A 6676-nucleotide genomic window follows, 5' to 3' on the forward strand; every position below is an offset into this window, starting at 1 on the left:
AGGGACTTGACCACCTCAATCAGGCAGGATCGCAGCACGAACCCCGCGAGTCCCAAATCGAAAAGACGAATTCAGGTTCGCTCACCTCCAGCGAGCGGGGCATCCACCCTTAACGGACAGGGCTCGCCCATCTTCAGCGGGCGGGGTCTGCGTCACTAACCGCGCAGGTCCTCAATTTTCAAAAATGAAAAGAAAATAAATTCTTCAAAAACAAAAACAGGCTCGCCATCTTCAGCTGGCGGGGTCTACGTCACAAACCGCGTAGGTCCTTATTTTCAAAAACATCAAAACAGATTCGTCCACTTCTATCGGACGGGGCGTCCACCCTCAGCGGACAGGCTCGCCCACCTTCAGCGGCCGGGGTCTGCGTCACTAACCGCGCAGGTCCTTAGTCGCTGCAGCGATAACTTTTCCTGGTTTATCTTTTTCCAAAAATCAAAAGATGGTTTATCTTTTTCCAAAAATCAGAAGATGGTTTATCTTTTTCCAAAAATCAAAAGATGGTTTATCTTTTTCCAAAAATCAAAAGATGGTTTCCCTTTTCCAAAAATCAAAGGATGGTTTCCCTTTTCCAAAAATCAAAGTACCGTTTCTCTTTTCAAAATATCAAAAAATTGGTTTTCCGCTTTTCCAAAAAGAGTGATGTGCTGGATTTTCCTTCGTTTTACGTCCTATAAAAACAAGGGGGTTTTCTCGTTTAGCTAACCCTGAAAATGAGAATCTTTAAAAATATTTTTACCTCGTGATTGGGCTTGGCCAGGCCTGGTTACACTTTATAGCTTTGATTTCAAAAACATCTGTAAATACTTCCAATGACAAAGTGAGGGAGTTTCTATACATCTTTAGATACTTCCAATGACAAAGTGAGGGAGTTTCTATACATCTTTAGATACTTCCAATGACATAACAGATTCCAATGGCACGTGAGGAATGTGTTAACACTTCAAGCGGATCGTACGGGAAGTACTTTGGGAAGGACGTGGTAATAACTATGATAAAGATCCATACCAATAAACGTCCAGATGGATATGGACCATATGGGCGTGCACAGGAGGCCACAGATGTTAAGCCTTTCTCAACTCCCCTGCCGTTGAAAGGTGTTATTTATAGATTTCAGGGACACTATGGACAATATCTCAATTCAATTGGAATTTCTGACAAGGTAATACCAAGTATACAACTACTAATTATAAGTACGTATAAAAACTGGCTTATCTTCATAGAATTCCCTACCATTATATTTTTTATCATCAAAAGTCCTAATTACACAAATATGATTTATAAATGAAGACAGGTCACATGTCACATTGTAACCTATTGAAATATGGTTACAAATATATTACTTATTCACTTTTATATTTATACTATGAAATTATGAATCATAAACACGAAAGTACAGAATTTGATTTATAATATCACATTTAATTCTAATTAATATTTAATAAGATCTTTTTATTTTCTTATTTTTCAGTACAAGACGGTGGAGAAGTATGGGCCGTATGGACGTGCTTAAAGTTGTTGACGCATTATATTACATCTATGAATATTGTCTGTATGCTGCTATGTGACGATAATATGTAAAGAGTCATCTTTTAATTTTTGTTTTGTTTTTTTTTCCAATAAGCCACATATGCTAGAAGTGGCCCTCGTGTTTGGGTTGCTCTTGGCATTTTTTTCTCCATTTTTTATTTCAGTCAGTGTTGTGTTGTTCTTTATTTTTCATTTCTTTTGACACTTAATAAATACGGACTATTCCTGTCTTCTAAATGAATTTTTAACTCTCTATATTGTTCAACAATTGTTTTTATAACAGGCTTAAGAAAAACGTGATCATAGCAATTGGCACGTAGTAGATGCAATAGACAAGTACTTAAATAGCATAACCTAATTGCACTTGGCAATACGAAGTATTTAACCTTATATAAGGTGCAAGAGGTGTCTTCTATGAATATGAAACATTACGGTTCTTCCTATTCCTCTATATACACCCTATGAAATTAATTGAAAACACAGAAAGTTTTTGTCTCACGCCGATGTCAAATATTATGAGAATGATTTTTCGTTCGCTAATGACACATAATTGAATGTGGTCTCCAACAACAATGTAGAGGCTAGTTACAATGTTGTGTCTAATGGCAATGTGGTAGTGGATATGGATTTTTTGGATGATATTGAAAGTTTTTGGAGGAGGGTGATGCTTCTTTGTCTCATGTTGGGGGTTCGGGCGTTGCTGCCGCGCCATAACCGTTGCGCAACCCACACAAGCAATGCTTGTCACACAGCCCACGGCTATGCGGCGTGCACAATCAACGCAGGACTTCCTACCTAGCATGTCTACTGGTATTATTGTTCCTAGTTAGTAGCACGTAGGCCAGTATCCCTCGGCCAGCAGCCCTACTGAGGGTTTTACATATCTCTCGGCCAGCAGCCCCATTGAGGGCACTGCATCTCTCTCAGCCACGATACTACTCCTAGGCCACTTGGTTTAGGATGTGGCATATATACGGGACAAGCGTCCTCCAGGATGGTTGAAAGACTTTATCACATGCTGCAGACACCTACTTTTGTCCCCATTCCCGAAAGGGAAGGTTCGATGATGAGAACATAAATCTCCACTTGGCAACACATCTCCTATAAAATAACGAATCTCAAATCACCCTTTCATTTCAGCCAAAGCTTCCATTTATAGAAACCTGCTAAAAATAGTAGCTGCCGTAAAAGGTAATTGCTAAAAGTAGTAAGAATAAAAAGATAGAAACCTTTCAGAATTAGGTGTTGCACTCCAACATAAATCCTAAAAGAGATAGAAATTGTAAAAGGAATTCTATTCCTATCGCAATTCGATAAAAGAGTTAACGTATTAATTAAACTCATAACGAACCTAGAGTTCGTAAAGGGCTCAGACGCATTCCGTCGTAAATTGATACGCACCAAATAACTCGGATTAAGTCTCTTAATGGACTCCGTACTCTAGAGTCCAATCTGACAAAGAATTCTGCCCAGATCCTATTTTCAACGCCCAGCCCTGGGCGCTGAAATCTTTGACGCCCAGTGCTGGGCGCCGAAAATACCTGGGACAGATTCTTTTCCTAATCCGTTTCGTATTCATATTCCTGAAAATCTATCTTTCTACGCCACTTTTTCCTATAAATAGACCCCTAAAGCCGACGTGAAAAGGACACAACAGAACAGACAATTCCATAACCTGAGTATTGACTCTAGCCTTAAGCCTAGCCTCACGCTGCGAAATTGATCCGGCGTTCTGTCGCAATCGACCCAAAAGTCGAACAGAACGCATCCTATCCCTTGTAGCTGATGAATTAAGCCTAAATACTGGAACATTGCTTGGAAATCTGAGATTCGTTAAATAAAAGGAGAAATAGCAAAGCCAAGTGGTTAGTTTTCTGAGAACAGTGACGCACCTCTCAAGGGTGCGTCGTAATGTGTCCCTCATATGATTAAATCGCTTTCATCACCCTTTTATAAAATTGTCAAACTATTAACTTGATTGATCTATCACGCCTAATAAGATAATACCTTGGACAATTGAATTATCATGCTAGGTACCTTAAATCAATCTAAATAAGATAATCACGATCGATTTAGTATTATGTGTTGCATATTGCTAAAATCAATTCAGAATAGTTTAATAGTTTAAACGCATGTCCCTTCAATTATTTATGCTGAGCTAGTAAGGATAACCTGCCTCTGGAGTTATCGATGAGCATCCCTCTCGGTAGTTACAGTCCCCCGGACTCTCAATCTCTGCCCTGCGGGTGTACGTTGAGCGATCCCCACACCATGGATCACAAGGGAACCTATGGCCGTCGTGGTCGAACATAATTGCACTCCCTTTATGTCACGATAACCGGGTTTTATCAGTTTTTCTCATTGTCGTTAAAAACTGAATGGCGACTCCTATATTACTAGTCGATTGGGTGTAAACTCACAGGAAATCTAACTACACTTGATCTGACGACGTCACGCCCACGAGGGACGAGGTCATGCATTAGCCCCGTGCTTTTTCGACCCCCTCACACATGCATACACTGTTCAGGAAATGAGTCCATCGCATAGTTCATTGTCGTCTCCTAGCTCCCCAGGTACTCCCCGGCCCATATCACACCTTATGAACTGTGATAGTTTTTTATATTAGACATCGTATATTTCTTGCATAAGTAATTGCACGACTTGATCCTCGTACATTTAATGAGGCTATGAAGGATTTCAGATGGAGAGAGGCGATGCAAAAAGAGATAGGTGTTTTGGAGGACAATGTAGTAAGTGGGTCATGGAAGAGTTACCTCCGGGAAAGAATTGAAAGCCTTGGGTTGCGAGTGGGTCTACAAAATAAAATTTTATGCCAATGGACAGATAGAGCACCTTAAAGCTCGTCTCGTTATCTTTGGAAACCCTCAGGTGGAGGACATTGATTATACTATGGTTATGAGACTCCGCTGGTGTTGCAAAAATGTGTATTGCTGTGGGAGTTTTTCCAATGGTTGATGACGAGGAGGTATCCGGTTCCACGTAGAGTCGAGTCTAGTCCACGTCGGGCGGCTTTCCTGCAAAACAAGAATATTTCCGGAGGAATATTCCCTCCGATGCTCAACTAAGATTAGGGTTTTAAGGAAAAAATGCTTAATAAAAAGAAAGCATTAACTATATGAAACTGAAGGGTGTTTCTCTATCTAGGAACCTGTGTCAATTCCTTGGGAATTGAGTGTATTTATAGTCTCCCCCTTTTGGGGGGAAACCCTAGGAAGGTTTCACAAGATTGGCTAGTTTACCATAATATGACAAGTGTCATTATCATAATATTCTCTATGGGCCATGGGCCTTTAAGAGGTTTGTACATTTATCTCAGCCATACATCATCATTTGCTTACTCCTAAGTGGCTGTCAAGTAAGAATTTTGCCTACTGGGATGTGCCACGTGTCGCGATGCGATTTGGCCACGTAGGCGGGGTATTTTTACCCACATCATTTTCCCCTCAAGAAGGGTAGTAGAGTAAAACGACTTTTGTAGTACCCCTTCTTGACTGTTGATTTCCTAATCAGATTTCGGGGACTGAAGAGAGGGCTCCAAGTGGCGACTCTTCCATTTGTGTCCTTACTATATATATATATATATGAAGGAGGGGTAAAATTTTCGCTTTTTACTTTCGAAAATCAACCTCCTTGCTTTCTAGAGAGAGAATTTGCAGAAAAATTCCAGACGAGCTCTTCGACTCGGCAGATTTCAAGGACGAGGAAGGATTGTACGACCACTCCGTCCCCTTTCAGTGCCGCCTAATCTCGACGTCACTTCCAGTATTTTTTAAGGTAATTGTCTAACCATATTGTCTCAGATTCTATTTCTGTCGTTTCCTTAGCATTTTACTTTTATATATTTGTATATTTCGTCATTCGTCAATTTTTGCACCGTCCGTTATTTTTGACGGTGTTAAGGTTCTTGAGCCGTTAAGGTTGGAATTTCAGGATATTTTGGTCCACTACACCAAAATGAGCAATTAACAGCACCTCATTAATAGCGTTTATGAAAAAACGCTATCGTTAGTATCAATAACGCCTAATTGATAGCGTTTATAAAAAAAACGCTATCATTATTATCAAATATCAGCGTTTATTATTAAAGTGCTGCCAAAATCCCAAATTCTTTAGCAGTTAAATTAAAAACAAAAAAATCAACTTGAAAAAACCTAAACCTACGTGGCTACGTCTTTTCCACATACCCACGGCTGCACTAGAGCTGTCAAAACAGGTCATCGGGTCGGGTTTGGGTCGGGTCATCCCGGGTCTCGGGTCATGATCAGGTAGGGTCGTGTCGGGTTAATATTCCATCCGGGTTGAGTTCGGGTTCGGTCGGGTCGATTTCAGGTCGGGTCATGTCGGGTTTTTTCTTATCCCGGGTTCAGGTCGGGTTCGGGTCGGGTCACATTTCGATCAGGTTTGATTTTGGGTTCGGGTCTTATCGGGTCGGGTTTAAGTCGGTTTGTAGCAGATAATTTCGGGTTCGGGTCTTACCGAGTCGGGTTTGAGTCGGTTTGCAACAAAGTTATTTTCGGGTCCGGGTCTTAGTTTGGATCGGATAATAATCAAATCAAATAGAATTAAGGTCGGGTCACTCTCAGGGACGGGTCAAACTCGGGTCTGATAATTAACCTACACATTTTAATTATTTTATATTCTAAAAAAATTTGTTTAACTTATTTTAGAGCTAAATTTTTCGGTATCTAGCAATAAATAATTAAAATAGATTTATCGTTGAAGTTAATATTTGATCGTGTCATTGATAACTCGGGTAAATCGGGTAGCGGTTGTCACAAGTCGGGTCAATAGCAGGTTTCATCGAGTTACAATCGGTTTCGGGTTGACATCGGGTCGGATATCGAATTGAGTTCGGGTCATTGTTCGGTCGGGTCAGTTCGGTTATCGGTCATTTTCGGGTCGGGTGTCGGGTTCGGGTTCGGGTGTTACAACATCGGGTTAAAATCGGTTATCGGTTTTTCCGGGTCGGGTACAGATCGGGTTTCGGGTTACCTATTTTACCGTAATTTCGGATCATGGTCGGTTACGGGTTCGGTCGGTTCAGGTCGGGTTTTCAGGTCGGGTCAGTTTTTGACAGCTCTAGGCTGCACACTGGCAGTTGTTTGTTTGGTTGTTCCCATTTAGG

The 6676-nt window shown here is 40.8% G+C and overlaps 1 long non-coding RNA gene across 1 annotated transcript; it reads left to right on the forward strand.

Moving 5' to 3' along the window:
* The first annotated feature begins 951 nt into the window (after nucleotides 1–951).
* Nucleotides 952–1771, forward strand: LOC110800162 (uncharacterized). Its single transcript, XR_002536553.2, has 2 exons — nucleotides 952–1162; nucleotides 1472–1771. It is a non-coding gene; the product is annotated as an uncharacterized lncRNA (long non-coding RNA).
* Nucleotides 1772–6676: the final 4905 nt, after the last annotated feature.

The sequence above is a fragment of the Spinacia oleracea genome, chromosome 4 (genome assembly GCF_020520425.1).
Source record: "Spinacia oleracea cultivar Varoflay chromosome 4, BTI_SOV_V1, whole genome shotgun sequence".
Taxonomy (NCBI): domain Eukaryota; kingdom Viridiplantae; phylum Streptophyta; class Magnoliopsida; order Caryophyllales; family Amaranthaceae; genus Spinacia; species Spinacia oleracea.